This window comes from Oncorhynchus kisutch, linkage group LG4 (genome assembly GCF_002021735.2).
Source record: "Oncorhynchus kisutch isolate 150728-3 linkage group LG4, Okis_V2, whole genome shotgun sequence".
NCBI classification, from domain to species: domain Eukaryota; kingdom Metazoa; phylum Chordata; class Actinopteri; order Salmoniformes; family Salmonidae; genus Oncorhynchus; species Oncorhynchus kisutch.
The window spans coordinates 38334780-38341100 of record NC_034177.2 but is presented as its reverse complement, the minus strand read 5'-3'; positions in this window follow the sequence as shown (position 1 = coordinate 38341100).

Here is a 6321-nt window from a genome sequence, read left to right as displayed (position 1 = left end):
AAACGTAAAAGGGTTAAGGTTAGGTAAGAGTTATGGTTATGGTTATGGTTAAGGAAATGGTAAAGGTAGGGGTTAAGGTTATGGTTAGGTTTTAGGGCTCTGCTGTCAGTATAAAAGCATGAAAGTAGAATAATATATTAATCTGGTGTTTTTTCTCCATCCTACAGACTATGCAGATTTATCAGCGCTATGGTGGTGGGTGTCTGTTTGAACCATATGAAACACACAGTCACGGCCTTCGCTGTCTGTCTGCTGAGGACAAATGGAAATTTTGAGGTGAATAGCCTACTTAGTAGTGCCTCTCCTCCTCCCAGTCCTCTCCCTGTCTGTGTCGAGTGGACCTCTGTGTAGGCAGACGCAGGAGGGTAAAAAGTAATTTTGTGTTCGGTTTACAGTTAACGGAGTCTGAGGGCTGAGTGATATGTATCACCAGAGAAACATTCTGTGCTTTGAAGCCCCGGCAGCGCAGCCATTGCAAGGCAGGAAATGAGAGGGAGGTTTTTCATTTCCCCGTCGTGCTATCTCCACTCACCAACTAAATAAGTTCCCTTTGCCACAAGTCACTGATTCCATCTACATAATCCTCGTCAGGGAGGGTGGTAAAGGAAGTCAGCGGCTGTGGTTCTGCTATCAGAGAATGTATTCTATATCATGTATTTTATATTTATCAGGGGGGGGTGCTTGATAATTGATTACCCCCCCCCCCCCCCTGTTTGTGCGAGGTGGGAGGCAGGTGAGGTCGGCAGAACTGGAACCAGGCAGGGAGGGATGGAGAGAGAGATCGGGAAGGGAACAAGGAGGGAGGGGGTGAGGGAGCGAAAGAGGGGGGTGAGGGAGGTGGGCAGTGTGGGACAGAGGGAGGGAGTATGATTGACACCGTGAGGGACTGTGGGGGACGCAGGCTAAATGATGGATAAATAACATCACATCATGGAGGGATAGAGTGAAGCTGGGATTATCACTTCATAACGCCTTAAGAATGGCGGATGGCAAATATGTCTTATCTCCCCCCTATTCTCTCCATTTGCTCCACATGGGCTCTTCACATTCTTTTGCATATGAACGTCCTATGAGTTGGATCTCTCTCTCTCCCTCCCCCCCTCTCTCTCTCTCTCCCTCTCTCTCCCACTATGTATCTTTCTCTCTCTCCTCTTCCTTCACCCTCTATTTCTTTGTGACTGTCTCTGTTGTGCCTCAGTCGTTGTAGTTGCCAGAATGCAGAAATAATGGATAATTTTCACACCTCTCATCCTTACTTGTCTCTTCATGGCCAAGGACCAATGGGATGACTATACAGTGGTTCCTACTTGCTCCAGACCACTACAAGGGGGAGATAGAGCACTCATTATGCATTTGGGTTCCAAGGTTTTTATATGACCAATCATATCGAGTGGTTCCAATGACGAATTTTGACGCGAGCCACCCTTGCCTTGTGGCGTTCTTCAACAAGAATGGCTAACAAAACATTACAGTGGAACCAGATGTAAGTTGTTATATCGCCATAAAGAGTCAAGCAAACAATTTACAATTGAGAGGACTATGTTAGGTAATGTAGAGACAAACGTTTGTTCATATTATTTGTCATAAAGTTAATTTACGAAAATGGCTATTTAGCAAGTTATCTGACTAGCTAACATTAGCCAACTACAGTGGGGAGAACAAGTATTTGATACACTGCCGATTTTGTAGGTTTTCCTACTTACAAAACATGTAGAGGTCTGTAATTTCTATCATAGGTACACTTCAACTATGAGAGACGGAATCTTCAACAAAAATCCAGAAAATCACATTGTATGATTTTTAAGTAATTAATTTGCATTTTATTGCATGACACAAGTATTTGATCACCTACCAACCAGTAAGAATTCCGGCTCTCACAGACCTGTTAGTTTTTCTTTAAGAAGCCCTCCTGTTCTCCACCTCAATACCTGTATTAATATATATTCAATGTACAGGCTACAATGTGGGAATCTCATGCGTGGTAATAACTACAGTACATGTGTATATAGAACTTGCATCTTTGGCACAATAAAGCTATTATATTCTACTCTATCCATATGTTTCATTAATGCCATTCCGACTTGAAGTTGATAGAACAACTTTGATAGCTGATGTTCATAGATTGGTATGAATATTAGTTCAGAACCTAACTTTTTAGGGTCCATACACAGATCGGCTACACACTGTAGCTAGCTACACATCCGCAGGCACACTATTTTTATACTCCACTAAACAATAAGCAAGTAAATAGTTAGCTAACTATTTTACTTCAGCTGCAATTGTACATTCAATTTGCAGTAAATGCTTTAGCTAGCTAGATTCTTTACATCCACTGTTACACAAGACGACAGCCCGGTTTGCTGGTTTTCACAGGAGTCCCTAAAGCATTAAACAACACAAATTACAAATGTATTCTCCTAACACTAGCTACAGTGGGGAGAACAAGTATTTGATACACTGCCGATTTTGCAAGTTTTCCTACTTACAAAGTATGTAGAGGTCTATCATTTTTAAAACTTCAGACTATTTCTTGTCTGGCGATCAATGACAAATGAGCTCGCTGCCAGACTTACATAATTACAAAGAGGAGATTCTCCTGATTAAAATGGTGCCCGTGTAAGAACTTTGCTTCTGTCCCACACCTTGCCCCTACCTGGCCTCCTCTGCACACATAGACAACAGCCACCCTCGATGCATCCATTGCTCCACAAAAGCCAACTACTTCAAGGTCTCAGAGCGAGTGACGTCACCGATTGAAACGCAATTAGCGTTTCAAGAAAGCTAAGGTAACTGGACTAAATGACTATCACTTCTGTCACCTTGAAGTGCTTTGACAGACTAGTCAAGGAGCATATCACCTCCACCCTACCTGATACCCTAGACCCACTCTAATTTGCTTTCCGCCCCAATAGGTCCAATGACGATGCAATTGCCATCACACTGCACACTGCCCTATCAAATCTGGAATAGGAATACCTATATAAGAATGCTGTTCATTGATTACAGCTCAGCATTCAAAACCATAGTACTCTCCAAGTTCATCATTAAGCTCGGGCCCTGGGTCTGAACCCCGCCCTGTGCAACTGGATCCTGGACATCCTGACGGGCTGGCACAGGTGGTGAAGGTAGGGTGTGTGCTCAGCAAGGGCATGTGCTCAGGCCCCTCCTGTACTCCCTGTTGACCCATGACCCATGACTTCACATGTGCCCGAATCCAACAGGTGTAGACCTTAAAGTGAAATGCTTACTTACAAGCCCTTAACCAACAATGCAGTTTTAAGAAAAATACCACCCAAAATAAGAAATAAAGTAACAAATAATTAAAGAGCAGCAGTAAAATAACAATAGTGAGGCTATATAAAGGGGATACTGGTACAGAGTCAATGTGCAGGGGAACCGGTTAGTCGAGGTAATATATACTACATGTGGATAGAGTTATTAAAGTGACTATACCATTTGATTAGATGTTCAGTAGTCTTGTGGCTTGGGGGTAGAAGCTGTTTAGAAGCTTCTTGGATTTAGACATGGCACTCTGGTAACGCATGCCGCGTGGTAGCAGAGAGGGCAGTCCATGACTAGTGTTGCTGGAGTCTTTGACAATTTTTAGGGCCTTCCTCTGACACCGCCTGCTATAGAGGTCCTGGATGGCAGGAAGCTTGGCCCCAGTGATATATTGGGACGTACGCAATACCCTCTGTTGTGCCTTGCGGTCGGGGGAACGAGCAGTTGCGATACCAGGCAGTGATGCAACCAGTCAGAATGTTCTCGATGGTTCAGCTGTAGAACCATTTGAGGATCTGAGAACCCATGCCAAATCTTTTCAGTCTCCTGAGGGGGAATAGGTTTTTTCGTGCCCTCTTCACGACTGTCTTGGTGTGCTTTGACCATTTTAGTTTTGTGGACACCAACAAACAGCTCTCAACCTGTTCCACTACAGCCCCTTCGATGAGAATGGGGGCGTGCTCAGTCCTCCTTTTCCTGTAGTCCACAATCATCTCCTTAGTCTTGATCACTTTGAGGGAGAGGTTGTTGTCCTGGCACCACACAGCCAGGTCTCTGACCTCCTCCCTATATGCTGTCTTGTCATTGTTGGTGATCAGGCCTACCACTGTTCTGTCATCTGCAAACTTAATGATGGTGTTGTAGTGGTGCCTGGTCGTGCAGTCATTAATGACCAGGGAGTAGAGGAGATGTGTTGTTACCTACCCTTACCACCTGGGGGCTGCCCGTCAGGAAGTACATGATCCAGTTGCAGAGGGAGGTGTTTAGTCCCAGTGTCCTTAGCTTAGTGATACACTTTGAGGGTGCTATGGTGTTGAACGCTGAGCTGTCATCAATGAATAGCATTCTCTTGTCCAGGAGTGAAAGGGCAGTGTGGCATGCAATAGAGATGGCATCATCTGTGTGTCTGTTGGGGCGTTATGTAAATTGGAGTGGGTCTAGGATTTCTGGGATAATGGTGTTGATGTGAGCCATGACCAGCCTTTCAAAGCACTTCATGGCTACAGACGTGAGTGCTATGGGTCGGTAGTCATTTAGGCAGGTCACCTTAGTGTTCTTGGGCACAGGGACTATGGTGGTCTGCTTGAGACATGTTGGTATTACAGACTCAGACAGGGAGAGAACTCCAAGCGCATGCTCGGAGTACACGTCCTGGTAATCCGTCAGGCCCCGCGGCCTTGTGAATTTTGACCTGTTTAAAAGGTCTTACTCACATGCTCTTATGCATGTTTCAGTGTTACTTGCCTCGAGGAGAGTATAGAAGTAATTTAGCTTGTCTGGTAGGCTCGTGTCACTGGGTAACTCTTAGCTGTGCTTCCCTTTGTAGTCTGTAATAGTTTGCAAGCCCTGCCACATCCGACGAGCGTCAGAGCCGGTGTAGTACGATTAGTCCTGTATTGAAGCTTTGCCTGTCGGAGGGCATAGCAGGATTTCTTGTAAGCTTCCGGGTTAGAGTCCTTCTCCTTGAAAGCAGCAGCTCTACCCTTTAGCTCAGTGCGGATGTTGCCTGTAATCCATAGATTCTTGTTGGGGTATATAGTAGTACACTGTTGGAGCTATGAACACAAGCATTTCGTTACACATATCATTTTATTTAAATATAAAGCCTGCTCCTGCTTGGCCCACTTTTCGCCTGCAAAATGAAAACAATGGTGCCTATTTGATTGGCCGTGGCCTCCCTGGACCTTCCCTGTGGGAATTGAGGATAAAAAGCAAAAGCGTTTAATCTACTCTATTCATCCATCTGCATAGAAAATAAATGGGCATCTTGTCTCTGAGACATGTCCTGGCTTTCTAGGAATGATGCCTCTGGCCTGAGTCAGCAGTACCAAACTTGTGAACTGGCTGTGGATTGATGGGCACCGTCACTTTCTCAACTTGTCTTCATAAATCCTCCAGCAGTTCAGCATCTCTAAAACAGTTTGTGTAGTATTAGATATGTTGTTATGAATCAAGATTAGTTTAATTTGAAACATTTATGGATATGGCTATGGACTTGGCTTTCAGCTGTTGATGGTGAATTTGGTGTTAGTGTGTGTGTGTTTGTGTGTATATGTACTGTAGATAAATTAAGAATACAAGATTGACTGCACGGTTAGCCAGGTTCTCCAAATGAGGCCGGTGGGGTAGCCTTGGGCTTTATAGGGGTGCTTGTTAACCTTTATGACGCCTATGGAAAGGTTACTGGGGCTCATTGTTTTTTTCTGTCATTTTAATAATATTAAATTACACCTCCTGTAGCTAAAGATGAATCCTTAGATTGATAGTGGGTTAACCGTGCTACTAGGGAAGGTATTATTGTACAAATGCAGTTTGTGTTGCATAATGTAATTTTGTAATTTTTTTAAAGTACGTTTTAAAATGATAGTAGTGATATGTGATTGTCTGACCAACTTCAGTTGAATGCTCTACTAAATTACTTAAAATGGTAATAAAAAAATATGTGAACTTTGCACTCATTGGTCTTTGTAAAATGGACTTAACATTGCACATTGCATGAACTTACTTTACTCCACCCCACAATGTCAAGTGCATTGAAATGTCTCCTCCGACAGACAGTCAGCTTTCTGTTGTAATAAATCAAGTAGCTGTAACACGTCTCACGCTGCAGAAGTGTTAGGATGGAGGAGGAAAAGGAGAGGAAAGGGGGAATGTTGCCACCCATACATTCTCCCAGATAGAAGAGAGGGAAGTGAAGTGAATGGCTGATTGAAAATCAATCAAGCGAGTCTGTCTGATTGACAGCTTGCCAAAGTGTTTTCTGTGGAGGTGTCAAGAGAGGCACAATTGCTCTCTCCCTCACTCCCATCTCTCTCTCTC